General features: G+C 43.3%; 1 protein-coding gene across 3 annotated transcripts in view; it reads right to left on the reverse strand.

Annotated features, from left to right (window-relative positions):
• Positions 1 to 14,439, reverse strand: part of LOC139573945 (zinc finger protein 516-like) — a 65,833-nt gene extending 51,394 nt beyond the window's left edge. Inside the window, exon 1 of one of the 3 annotated variants that reach the window (XM_071397950.1) lies at positions 13,918 to 14,438. The gene's annotated coding sequence lies outside the window, so the exon portion shown is untranslated. Of the gene's footprint in view, positions 1 to 13,917 lie in introns of all 3 variants that reach the window. The other 2 variants (XM_071397952.1, XM_071397951.1) reach the window with 2 other exon arrangements.
• Positions 14,440 to 14,746: the final 307 nt, after the last annotated feature.

Raw genomic sequence — 14,746 nt, forward strand, 5'->3', positions numbered from 1 at the left:
AATACCAGTGAGCTAGTCGCTAGTGACATCTGGGCTGGACAATGAGCTCACCCCAGCGTGCGCGCGCGCGCGCACACACACACACACACACACACACACACACACACACACACACACACACACACACACACACACACACACACACACACACACACACACACACACACACACACACACACACACACACACACACACACACACACACACACACACACAAACACACACACACACACACACACACACACACGGAGTCTCTTTCCAATCCCTGATTGCATCCACGTGGCTCAGGGCTTCTTCTCCCTAATCTTATTTCTCTTCTTTAATCCCTTAGCAATCAGAGCAACAATGCCACCATTGGTTCACAGAGCAGGCAAAAATCTATTAGATATATGTTCTTTTATTATAGCATACCACAACCGACGGGGATTCAAATAATTACTGTAAGTATTAATCAAAGTACTGTTTTTGTGATCTGCTGTGGGGGTAAGATATTGACTCACCAGGAGTGGGACAGATGCATAATCAACATGGTGTTCAATCATTCTCTCTCGCTCTCTCATGTGAGATGAATGGCCAATAATAAGCATGATGTGTTAATTGGAAAGGAAGCATTTATATGTGTAAGAAAAAAATATCGAACACACACCAGGCAGTCTCGGAATCCCCCAATCAAATCTTCCATTGAAACTCCTCATTCAATCTCAGATTCAGCATTCCACAATCAGTCTCACTACAACAGTCCCTGAAAAACAACAGTAACACTTTTTTATAATGCTTCTAATGTTTACAAATAATGACTTTTTATTTGTAATGCTTATTCATGAATGTGTGTCATCGAGTGTTACCAATACACCATATTAACTGTGCCCCCATCACAACAGCACAGCCTCTTCACTACCTAACCATGCAGTCTCAAATGTGTCATGCTAAATCCCTCGGCCACAGCCTCCCCCCAACCTCATTCCAACCCCTCTCCTCTAATGCCTAGTCCCCCGATGACTAAATAATTTTCTTCGGGTCTAATTTGGCCAGATATCTTGCTAGATAGCTTACTATCAAGCCCATGCTTACGTAGCATGGCATTTCATTGATCCAGCCATGGGGTTACAGGTGTGACCCAAATATGGGGATTACACACCCAGCTGTTACCCCTTGCTCAGAATTTGGAGAAAACACACGCGCCCGTGTGTGTGTGTGCCTGTGTGTGTGTGTTCTTGTATGGAGTGATGATGAGAGAAGATACAGCAGTGCCTTAAAGGGACTGCAGTCAGTCTTTTGCCAAATACATTCCTTTTGATTATACTGAGGACATAAGCAATGAGTTTCCTATGGAGGGGCTCATTTATAATTTAATCCAGGAGCCACAGTCTTTCTGAGCTGGCAGAGAGAGACTGCCCTTTCACAGGAGGAGTCCCACTGTGCAGCTGAAATCAATGCCATGGCCACAAACTTAACACAGCCCGGTACCACTTCCTATCAGTCTGACTATAAACTAATTATGGGATTGTCTGTAGATAGCCATCAGGTAGAGATTCCATTACAGTAAATTCATTTCATAAAAACAAATAGCTGTTTTAGCTGTTTTACCCAAACCAAGTGAGCCACAAAGAAATTAGTCAACACTGTGTATATGGATAAAAGACCATAGGAAGTATTTTCTACTCTAGATACAGGTTATGCAACAACATTACGTATCTTATATATCCTAGACTGTAGTAGAGGTGTGGTGTGTTTACCACATCGGACTAGCCCATAAAGGTGTCGCCGTGGTAGACAAAAATGGAGGAAACAAAAGACACACAACCGTGTGTCTTTTATCTGGACAAAGAGACTGGATACACAGGAAATGAAGATGCATAACCAGTGTCTCCAAATGGGGATCTATGGCTCTTCCATAATGACATGATATAAGATATATTAAGATGTGTATGACTCCTGTGTGTGTGTGTGTGTGTGTGTGTGTGTGTGTGTGTGTGTGTGTGTGTGTGTGTGTGTGTGTGTGTGTGTGTGTGTGTGTGTGTGTGTGTGTGTGTGTGTGTGTGTGTGTGTGTGTGTGTGTGTGTGTGTGTGTGTGTGTGTGTTGTTCAAAAAGCCCAACAGAGTAATCAGTAATGAAAACAGCAGTGGGAGTTACTGGTGCCATTCAGCTAGGGCCTGCTGCTGTGGAATGTGAGGCACCATTCACATGAGTTAAAAATGCATTGCAGCCACCACAAAGGCCTTCCTTGTCCTCATTGTTTCACATAGGCCGATAAAACAAGTTCAGGTCAAAAAAATGAAATCACAAATTTGACTCCTACAGATAGAGAAAGGGAGGGGGAACTATGACAAAACGTCTTTGAAAGGCATCTCATGGTACAGTGTGTAAAGTTTAAGTGTGACAAGCCAAGAGATGGAAAGTAAAGTTGTCCAGAAAAACGAATGTTTAAATTTATTTATTTCATTCATCATTCATTTGGAGTCAAAAAATGCATGATGGTAAAAGGCAGGTAGCCTGGTGGTTAAAAGCGTTGGGCCAGTAACTGAACGGTCGCTGGTTCGAATCCCTGAGCCAGCAATGTGGGAAAATCTGCCATTCCGCCCTTGAGCAAGGCAATTGACCCCAAACAACAACTGCTCCCTGGGTGCCGATGACGTGGATGTTTATTAAGGCAGCCCCCCGCATATCTCTGATTCAGAGGGGTTGGGTTAAATGCGGAAGACACATTTCGGTTGAATGCATTCAGTTGAGCAACTGACTAGGTATCCCCCTTTCCCAATCAAATAAAATCTCTGTTCGGTCGTGTACTGTATGAGCCACTGTGTGAATTCATGAATATAAAACATTGCAACAGGCTTTTTCACCAATGGCTTTCTTTTGTGAAGCTCTGCATTTTTGGAGCTCCAATAGGATCAGCTGTGGATCATGGCATGTTGCTACAAAGTAGGTCCTTAAATGGATTTGGATTTTCAAGATGGCGTAGCAGTCAGACATCTTTGTCTTTGTCTTGTCGTGTCCTGTGTATATATATTTTTATATATTTTTTCTTCGCATATATATATGTTTTAATATTTCTCTTAACCTCAACTTCAACACACTCTCCTGCAATCTGCCTCACCCAATGTGGTATGGATCTGCTATTTTCTTTACTTTAGAACCGGAACCCCAAACAGAAGCTAGCCAGCTAACTAGCTACTAGCTAGTAGTCAGCTAGCTACTGCTAGCGGCCATCAGCTAACCTTTAGCCCGGACAACTCTTGCCAGTCTGCAGAGCGCGATTCAAACCAGAGCATATCGGACATATTTTTCTCCATATCTCCGGATTCCTATCGCATGCTCTAAAACTATTCACATGGATCATCGCAGCTAGCTAGCTGCTATCCGAGTGGCCACTCCTGGCTAACGTCTCTGTCCCGAAGCATGCACCAATTACCCTGGAGCTAGCCTATGCTAGGCCCATCTCCCGGCTAGTTGAAGAGGTCCATCAGCCACTCCTTGGGCTACAATACCTATTTTGCCATTTGGCCTGGACCCCTTTTATTGCCGATACGGAGCCCCACCGATCCATCACGACTTGACTACCGACATAATCCGCCCGAGGGGGTTTTTCAACCTTCTCCTCCGTTGTGACGTCCCCTGAATGCCCATCTGTTAGCCTGCTACCCGCAGCCCGCTAGCTGTCTAGAGCATATCGGACTGTTAGCTTAAGAGGCCCATTGGCCAATTTCTTGGGCCACTATACCTATTTTGCCAATTGGCCTGGACCCTTTTACTACACGGAGCCCTGCTGATCCATCACGGCTGGTCTGCCGACGTAACCGCACGAGGGTGCTACAACAGACATCTTCCGTCGTGACGTCCCTCTAAGTCCCTTCTGCTAGCTTGCTATCCCCGGCCTGCTAGCTGTCTGAATCGCCGTGTAGCTACTCACTGGACCCTTATGATCACTCGGCTACGCATGCCTCTCCCTAATGTCAATATGCCTTGTCCATTGCTGTTTTGCTTAGGGATTATTGCCTTATTTCACTGTAGAGTCTCTAGCCCTGCTCAATCTGCCTTAGTTGACCCTTTAGTTCCACCTCCCACACATGCGGTGACCTCATCTGTTTTAAATTATGTTTCTAGAGACAATATGTCTCTCATCGTCACTCAGTGCTTATATTTACCTCCACTGTATTCACATCCTGCCATATCTTTGTCTGTACAATATGCCTTGAATCTATTCTACCGTGCCCAGAAATCTGCTAATTTTACTCTCTGTTACGAAAGTACTAGACGGCCAGTTCTTATAGTCTTTAGCCGTACCCTTATCCTACTCCTCCTCTGTTCCTCTGGTGATGTAGAGGTTAATCCAGGCCCTGCAGTGCCTAGCTCCACTCCCATTCCCCAGGTGCTCTCATTTGTTGACTTCTGTAACCGTAAAAGCCTTGGTTTCATGCATGTTAACATTAAAAGCCTCCTCCCTAAGTTTGTTTAAATTCACTGCTTTAGCACACTCTGCCAACCCGGATGTCCTAGCCGTGTCTGAATCCTGGCTTAGGAAGACCACCAAAATTTCAAACCCTAACTAAAACATTTTCCGACGAGATAGAACTGCCAAAAGGGGCGGAGTTGCAATCTACAGCAGAGATAGCCTGCAGAGTTCTGTCTTACTATCCAGCTCTGTGCCCAAACAATTTGAGCTTCTACTTTTAAAAATCCACCTTTCCAGAAACAAGTCTCTCACCGTTGCCACTTGCTATAGACCACCTTTTGCCCCCAGCTGTGCCCTGGACACCATATGTGAATTGATTGCCCCCATCTATCTTCAGAGCTCGTGCACCACCACCCCGGCCATCCTACAATCTAAGCTAGATGCCCTCAATCTCATACAAATGATCAATGAACCTACCAGGTACAACCCCGTAAACATGGGAACCCTCATAGATATCATCCTAACCAACCTGCCCTCCAAATAGACCTCTGCTGTCTTCAACCAGGATCTCAGCGATTACTGCCTCATTACCTGCGTCCGTAAATGGGTCTGCGGTCAAACGACCACCCCTCATCACTGTCAAACGCTCCCTAAAACACTTCAGCAAGCAGGCCTTTCTAATCGACCTGGCCGGGTATATTGACCTCATTCCGTCAGTAGAGGATGCCTGGTAATTCTTTAAAAGTGCTTTCCTCACCATCTTAAATATGCATGCCCCATTCAAAACATTTTGAACCAGGAACAGTTATAGCCCTTGGTTCACTCCAGACCTGACTGCCCTTGACCAGCACAAAAACATCCTGTGGTGTACTGCATTAGCATCGAATAGCCCCCGCAATATGCACGTTTTCAGGGAAGTTAGGAACCAATATACACAGGCAGTTAGGAAAGCAAAGGCTAGCTTTTTCAAACAGAAATTTGCATCCTGTAGCACAAACTCCAAAAAGTTCTGGGACACTGAAGTCCATGGAGAATAAGAGTACCTCCTCCCAGCTGCCCACTGCACTGAGGCTAGGAAACACTGTCACCACCAATAAATCCACGATAATTGAGAATTTCAATGAGCATTTTTCTACGGCTGGCCATGCTTTCCACCTGGCTACCCCAACCCCAGTCAACAGCCCTGCGCCTCCCACAGCAACTCACCCACGCCTCCCCCATTTCTCCTTCCCCCAAATCCAGATAGCTGATGTTCTGAAAGAGCTACAAATTCTGGACCCCTACAAATCAGCCGGGCTAGACAATCTGGACTCTCTCTTTCTAAAATTATCCGCCAAAATTGTTGCAACCCCTATTACTAGCCTGTTCAACCTCTATTTCGCATCGTCTGAGATCCCTAAAGATTGGAAAGCTGCCACGGTCATCCATCTCTTCAAAGGGGGAGACACTCTAGACCCAAACTGCTACAGACCTATATCCATCCTACCCTGCCTTTCTAAGCTCTTCGAAAGCCAAGTTAACAAACAGATCACTGACCATTTCGAATCCCACCGTACCTTCTCCGCTATGCAATCTGGTTTCCGAGCTGGTCATGGGTGCACTGTGTTAACTATGCTCTTCAACCGATCGCTGCCCACACCTGCCCGCCTGTCCAGCATCACTACTCTGGACGGTTCTGACTTAGAATATGTGGACAACTACAAATACCTACGTGTCTGGCTAGACTGTAAACTCTCCTTCCAGACTCACATTAAGCATCTCCAATCCAAAATTAAATCTAGAATCGGCTTCCTATTTCGCAACAAAGCATCCTTCACTCATGTTCCAAACATACCCTCGTAAAACTGACTATTCTACAGATCCTTGACCTCGGCGATGTCATTTTCAAAATAGCCTCCAACACTCTACTCAGCAAATTGAATGCAGTCTATCACAGTGCCATCCGTTTTGTCACCAAAGCCCCATATACTACCCACCACTGCGACCTGTATGCTCTCGTTAGCTGGCCCTCGCTTCATATTCGTCGCCAAACCCACTGGCTCCAGGTCATCTATAAGTCTTTGCTAGGTAAAGCCCCGCCTTATCTCAGCTCATTGGTCACCATAGCAGCACCCACCTGCAGCACCGACCCGTAGGGCTCCAGCAGGTTATATTTCACTGGTCACCCCCAAAGCCAATTCCTCCTTTTGCTGCCTTTCCTTCCAGTTCTCTGCTGCCAATTACTGGAACGAACTGCAAAAATCACTGAAGCTGGAGACTTATATCTCCCTCACTAACTTTAAGCACCAGCTGTCAGAGCAGCTCACAGATCACTGCACCTGTACATAGCCCATCTGTAAATAGCCCATCCAACTATCTCATCCCCATTTATTTTGCTCTTTTGCACCCCAGTATCTCTACTTGCACACTCATCTTCTGCACATCTATCACTCCGGTATTTAATTGCTATATGGTAATTATTTCGCCACTATAGCCTATGTATTGCCTTACCTCCCTTATCCTACCTCATTTGCACACACTGTATATATACTTTTTTCTATTGTATTATTGACTGTATGTTTGTTTATTCCATGTGTAACTCTGTGTTGTTGTTTGTGTCGCACTGCTTTGCTTTATCTTGGCCAGGTCGCAGTTGTAAATGAGAACTTGTTCTCAACTAGCCTACGTGGTTAAATAAAAGTGAAATCTTTTTTTTTTTTAAGCGCAAACCAGATGGGATGGCGTATCGCTGCAGAATGCTGTGGTAGCCATGCTGGTTAAGTGTGCATTGAATTCTAAATAAATCACAGACAGGGTCACCATCAAAGCACCATCACCATCACGTGTTATTTCTTAGTTTTGATGTCCTCACTATTATTCAACAATGTAGAAAATAGTAAAAATGAAGAAAAACCCTTGAATGAGTAGGTGTGTCCAAACTTCTGACCGGTACTGTACTTTAGTTTTAGACTATTAAGACCATAATATTTAAATTCATGTCAGACATTAAATCAACTGACACAACAACAATAACATCCCCTACTCTTGTAAAATTGTAAACTTACAAAAAGACTAGTAAATGTGCCTGTCAAGTGTCATTCTCACAAAGCCATACAAATCTATCGCATTGAGTCACAAGCTTGGTTTCCATTCAATTGGCGACAGATTTTAATGTGAATATTCTAAATTCCACATAAAGAACGCCATTGATGTGTTCCTACCAAACAATTGTTGCGGAAAAAAGTCAGTCCGTGATGACATAGTGCACGCAAAATGTACTTTTTCACTTATGTTTTCATGTACCGAAAACAAATTGAAAGTTCAATGTGTTTCCATTGCATTTTCAACTCTACTGAGAGTTTTTGTCACAAAAGCTGTTGAGTTAAATAGCAAATGTGGCTACTGTGGTCTTGGTACGTGAGCTTTAGCCGACAGCTTGCAGATACAACGCAGGTGGGTTGTGCGGGTAGGCTAGTCTACATGATGAGATGATTATGGATAAGAGCGAGAATATTTGTATTTGTCAAATGGCAGTCAAGCCTCAATCATGTCATCAGAATAAGACCCTGGATATTTATAGGAAAGCATCAAAATCACTGTGCACTTTCAACACCCTGTGAAGTGCATAATAACTTACTTAATCTGTAGCCTAATAAACTGCATGGTTTCTCAAGTCATAGTGGGAGGACCAGACACCATATCATCGCGTGACTTCAAGTTTACATCGAATATGATGGTTATCATATCAAACTTTCGCATAAAGGCTTTTCCACCACCATTTTCAAACGAAAAATGCTCTGTCAACATTTAGAAAATCACAGCTGTCAATATTTATTTTTTCAAATGGTATGACTTTACTCGCATAACAACTGTGGATGGAAACGTGGTTAGTAGCTAGGTTTCCATCCAATTCGCTTTTTAACATGTTTAAATTTAAATAACTTTATATAAAAAATATATACATGTGCATGAGTATGTAAAGAAGTATGTTTGATTGTTTAAAGACTTATTTCGTTTTTTATTTAAATACTAAAACTGTGTTTTTTGGTTCGTTGCCTCAGGGCAACATTGTGCAGTTAGACCACTTTTGTTCGGGCAATATCATGCTAAAGTGTGGAGATGTGCTTGAATGCATAATTATGACAATAGTCAATGTATTTACTTTACTATCTACTGATACAGGAAATGGACACAAGAACATTTTATAGCCGGAAGGAACATGATAGAGCAGTTAGGGTCATTCCCTCTGACAGTGAGGACGGTGAGCTTGAGGAGAGTCAGGAAGAGTGGATCCCCGAATCAGGTTTGAGAGACAGTTAGGAGGTCAGGGGTCAATTAGAGGTCAGTCAGCAAAGTAACGTGTGTGTGTGTGTGTGTGTGTGTGTGTGTGTGTGTGTGTGTGTGTGTGTGTGTGTGTGTGTGTGTGTGTGTGTGTGTGTGTGTGTGTGTCAGTGGATGAAGATGGGTATATGTCTGTTGACAATGAGACTGAGGATGAAGATGTAGCAGAGGTTGATGTTCCATGCCTACCCTGGTGGAGAACACCCCACAATGCATACTTCAATGCTTACTCAGAATGGCAGGAACGGCTTTCAAGATCTGATGATATCATGTCCCCCCTCCAGTACTTCAAGTTTTTCTCTGAAGACATTCTGGAAGTTATTGTAGGGCAGTCAAATCTATATGCGATACAATGTAACGCAAACAAGCCCCTTAACCTCACTACAACATAATTGGAGCAGTTCCTGGGTATTGTGGTGTACATGTCATTGTTTGGTTTACCAGACACCCGCATGTTTTGGAACAAAGCCTGCCGAGTGTCCCAAGTAGCTGGCACCATGATACTGAATAGATGGGAGGCCATCAAAAAATCCCTGCACTTCAGTAACAATGAAGAGAGACAGGAGGAAAATAATGATCCACTCCACAAGATCCGACCACTGGTCACTCATCTAACCTCCAAACTGACGTCGATCCCAATGGGTGAGAAGCTGGCTGTTGATGAGCAGATGGTCCCATTCAAGGGAAGAAATAGATTGAAGCAAAACCTGCCATCAAAACCAAAGAAATGGGGCTACAAGATTCTCGTCTTGGCTGGCTCTGCTGGTGTCCCGCACAACTTAGAAATCTGCACAGGGGGAGTTGTACAACCCCGAGCTAGCAGATGTGGGAGCAAGTGGCAACGTTGTCCTCTGCCTGGCCCAGCCTATACCCAAGCAAGAGAACTACAAGCTCTTCTTCGACAACTGGTTTACGAGTGTCCCTCGTGCTCACACTGGCTCAGCAGGAACATTGCTGGATGGCTCAGCAGGAACACTGACGGGAATTCACTGCACTGGCACTGTTCGTGGCAACAGACTACCAGGCGTCAACTTGATGTGCGATGCTGAGCTGAAGAGAGTAGGACGTGGATCTTTTGAACAGAAGATGGCCATGGTTGGAGAAACCGCCTTGCCCGTTGTGAAGTGGTACGATAACCGCTCAGTCACCCTTCTCAGTGATTACACTGGAGCCCAACCAGTCACCGACGTTGACAGGTGGGATCGCAAGCGAAAGATGATCACCAAAGTCCCCTGCCCTGCTGTGGTGAAAGAATACAACAAGAATATGGGTGGGGTGGATCTGCTTGACTCACTGATTGCACTGTGCCAGAACAAAATCAGATCAAAGAAGTGGTACCACCGGCTGGTGTTCCACTTCCTGGATATGATCATCGTGACCAACTGGCGGTTCTACCGAAGAGATTGTGAAGGCACTGGCATGAGAAAGAAGGAACAAATGAAGCTGAATACCTTCAAGTCATACATCGCTGAAGGCCTATGCAAAAGTGGAAAGAATCGGGAGCGCAAGAAAGGTCGTCCCAGTTCCACAATTGCTGGTGAGTATGGGGAGAAGAGGAGAAAAGGACCCGCTGCTCCAATTCCAGTCCCTGGTGTGTGCCTGGATGCCACAGCCTACTGGATGATTATGGCTGAAAAGAAGGGTAGATGCAAGGTACCAGGGTACACATGTACACCAATGGCCAAGTGCCTGGAAATGTGATGTCCACCTCTGTTTCACATCCACCAGCAACTGCTTCCTGAGGTTCCACACAGAATAGGAAATCAAGAGTGTGCTTTGTCAAAAAGAGAAATACTGATTCAAACAATAACCCACGCAAACACACATTCAGACACACTGAAACACACTCGCACATATACCCGCACACACAGGCTAACCCCTCCACACACACAAACACACACAGTCATTTGGATGTTGGTTTATATGTTCATATGAAATGTGAGAAACATTTATACATGAGGTGTTAGTTGTAATTAGTAGTAGTTTGTTCATTTGATTGTTTGATGTTTTGACTTTAAAGCTTCTAATTGTGATTGGTTGGAACCATTTGTGGTTGATGTTTGTCAAAATAAAACTTGTTCTAATGCATATATTGCTTGTTTTCCTTATTCCACTTATATGTATTATAGAAAACCTTGTGGTTTCAGTACCCTCGTAGCATATTGCTTTCCCCAACAACAACAAAAAATTTATGTCATAGAGGGTTAAGTTCCCATGTACCTAATATAAATACAAATGAAAAGGGTTTCCAATACATTTTCAACTCTACTAATGGTTTTGTCACAAAAAATGTTTTTGCTTTATTTAGCTAATGTGCCCACTCTGGTATTAGCACATGCACATTCGCTCTAGCCAACAGACTGCGTATAAGGCCTACAGTGCAGGTATAGCCTACATGATGAGATTATTACAGACAAAAGAGCGAGATTATGTGTATTTGTCAAACTGCAGCCAAGCATTGATCATCATGTCCCCAGAATAAGACCCTCTATTTATTGGAAAGGTGGATGTTGTTATTGGATGTTGCTTGCCACCTTGCACTTTCACCAACCTTTTATTTCATCTGTAGCCTAATAAACTGCATGCTTTCCCGAGTCGTAGTGGGAGGACTAAATAACATCTCATTTCGTGACTCCAAATTTACTTTGATATAAATGTTATGATATCAATATTTGCACACAAAACGGTTTCCAGAGCCATTTCTCGCATAATAAATTTTACCAACACAAAAAGATCCCACCTTGCCTAGAGTATTTGTTTAGTTGACATTTGGAAAGTTTGCCAACAAATGTGACGTTTCCATCAGGCCTGTCGTGACATTTTTTTATGCGACGTGTGATTTACTCTCATAAAAAGATTGGATGGACACCTTTACACTGTAATGAATTTGAAGATAATATGTGGTCCTATTACATCAGGTGACGCTCCAGTGGATTATCATTCTAATTTCATTGGCTACTCAGTTCTGAGGGAGAATACAATTAGGCTACGTCATGTGTTACAATCATGTCCAAATGTCACGGAAGAGATTGTGGATCTCATAAAACTGTTTTCATCAGCGGACTTTTGAAAGGTGAATACAATTTTCCTGTAAGTCTGAAACCTGACTCCGCCAGAGATAACAACTGCATCCTGTAAAACAGGTGTGCAAGGATAAGGAAACTGTCCCCAATGCTGACCACTGCACTGTTATTAGCCTGCTAAACGTCTGCTTTGTATCAAACATGTCAAGTTATTTTCCATCTTTCAAGTTTTGTCTTGTTGTAGGACTACATCATAACTTTTTCAGTGTGCAGCAGTGTCATTCAAAACACTCACTGATTGTACACTACATTGTTGCCGAAATGTAGCCAGACAAGTGCACTGCTATACTGATACATGTTGCAATGTCCTCGAAACAAAACAGCCATGTGTTGATGTTATGACATTGTTCAAATCAGGGCACAAGCAAATAAAACTAAATAGTAGCCTAATTTAATGACCACTCCCATTCCTCAAGTAACACTGTATTCACAGGGGCAAGGAAATTAATGCTTTGAGTCTTTGGCCAGTCAAAGAAGTCTGTCTGAGGCTATAATACCATTCGACCTGCAACCAGGAACAATAATATGTATTTAGCGACTTCCTTCCCAGTAAGACAGTGGACAACCGTTTTCCCTTAGGAGAGGTATGGTTATGCAATATGAGGGAATTACTCCAGATAGGCCTAGCCTAGACGACTTGGGGCACTATTTCGAGAGTGCCGGTTCCACTATCATATTTTTATTCTATGAATTATTAGTTCCATTGCATGACACGTTTCTCGCGTACTTTCCTCGCGCTGCTCTCTTGTTGCTGTAGGACTGTACAGGTTCCATGCTCTCTCTCTCTATCTCTCTCTATCCCTGTCTGTTTGTCTGTCTGTCTCCCTGTCTGTCACCCGCTCTCTCTCTCTCTCGTGTCACTTGCGCTAAGAATGTAGAGCACCCGCGTGACGTCCCTGCAACTAGAACCGAGGACAGGCAGCTCGAGGTTGAAAAAGGGGAAACAGAAAAGTTGTATCAAAATTATGCATTGCATACTAACCCACAGCTGGCTTAAATTGTTTAGGCCTTCATGTTTCATTGTTAGCCTATACGGCAATAGATTTGGGTACTGTGCCTATAGCCGTTATCGAATTCTGTCAGTAAATAAAACCAGTAAAATATGTAAACACATGTTCAAAAAAGTATATATATATATATGAGGTTTGAATAGGCTACGCGTAGCCTAATTGACGGAAATCTGTGCGCAGACTTGTAATATGCTCCCTTGCGCTACGTGGACACTACTTTGTGATTGTTAAGGCACAGCCCTCCTGCTTGTCTTCCTTCCACAATGTCACACACATCTCCACGTACAGGAGATTTAGGCTTCCCCATATAGAGCATAGGACATACGTCCACAATGGTTTATTGAAGTTTATGAAGGACAATAAAACATGAATACCATGTGGTTCAAAAGTTGTGCTGATTCCCGACACCCCCACCCAGCCCGCATCTTTCGACTCCCCACCCCCGCCACATGTTAATGAGCTCCAACTAATTTTGATGGTAGGCTATTTAAGATGTTGGGGACTTTTGATTCAGCGATCTCAAAATCAGCTATTATGAACGCATGACATTTGTGCCATGTTCCTCTAACTAAATGACAGCTATGGCATGTCCATTATGCCTATGTGTAGGACATTTGACTTCCTAATATGGATGTGCGTTCCTCTGTCTCTGCCTGTTTTTAAGGAACAAACAACAAAGTCTATTAAATAGCCATTTAATAATTGACTATGATTATAAAACAACAATCATGAATCTAGTCAACCAAGCTCTTCCAATAACGTTCCTACAAACGGATTAATCCCTTGGGTTTTGATGTTGCATGATAACAGGGCAACCTTTTCAACTTCACATTTTCAAGAATATGACAAAGCAAAGGTAGCCTATATTAGGGCAGCTCTATCAAACCCATATGATATAACCACGTACTAATGTCGTTATTGATACCGATACAGACTGTTGATAATGGAACGTTTGTTATGTTTGTTTGTTTGTTTGATATAGTCTCGAGTGTGTTAATAGGTTCGCATTTGCTCATATTCCTACTCATACTCCTCGACTCGGCTGCCATTCAAAACCCTCACCAAACACACGGAAGCGAAACATCAATGTAATCTAATATAGTTACGTACCTGTGTGCAAGTGTGTGATCAAAAAAATATCCTGGAATGACTCCCAAAGAATAGGCGAAAGCAAAGGTGAAAGCATGCGCTGTATGTTGAAGTGCATATGATTGAGTGAGTCGAAACCACTGTGACATAGGGATAGTCATCGGTCTCCAAGCATTCAATGCACTAAGAGCTTGATTCCTCTCGAGCAATGACGATAAGCAAAGCCTCCAATTGCTTCTTTAACTCCTAAGTATAGCGTATTTCCTGGACTGTGTTACATTATGAGCAAAACAAAGACGTTTGCTCCTCGATCGTTTCATAGAAACACCTTTCAGTGCTGTGGATGGTCTCTCCCGCATCAAATGAACTATTTACTATTGTCTCCATCAGCACAAAGTTCTTGATACTATACTAAATAAAGTATTCGGTTGACATACACGACGACATGACAAAATATTGAGTATCAATGACATGACAAAATATTGAGTATCAATGTGTTATCATTTGGATTCAATTCAGACAGGTTCTCAAACCTGCTTACGGACGTCATAGACAGAAGCCGTTTGGAATGCATGCAGTTACAGACAGAGGAATCAGATAAATCCAAAACACAAATAGCCTAGTTGAACTAGCCTAACTTCTAATTGGCCTAGGTAATTATAAGTAATATACTGTAGCGATCCACGCTATATAAGTTACAATTCCCATCGAGTTAACATATTGGCAAGATGCGTAGGTTGTATGCCTTTCACAGAGGCCCGGGTTCGCTTCCCACGCCCCTCGTTAGCTATATCGGTGTCAGAAATGGGATGGGGGCCGTGGGCCGATCGGATTGCATCGTGAGACTGAA

This window comes from Salvelinus alpinus, chromosome 4, assembly GCF_045679555.1.
Source record: "Salvelinus alpinus chromosome 4, SLU_Salpinus.1, whole genome shotgun sequence".
Classification (NCBI taxonomy): domain Eukaryota; kingdom Metazoa; phylum Chordata; class Actinopteri; order Salmoniformes; family Salmonidae; genus Salvelinus; species Salvelinus alpinus.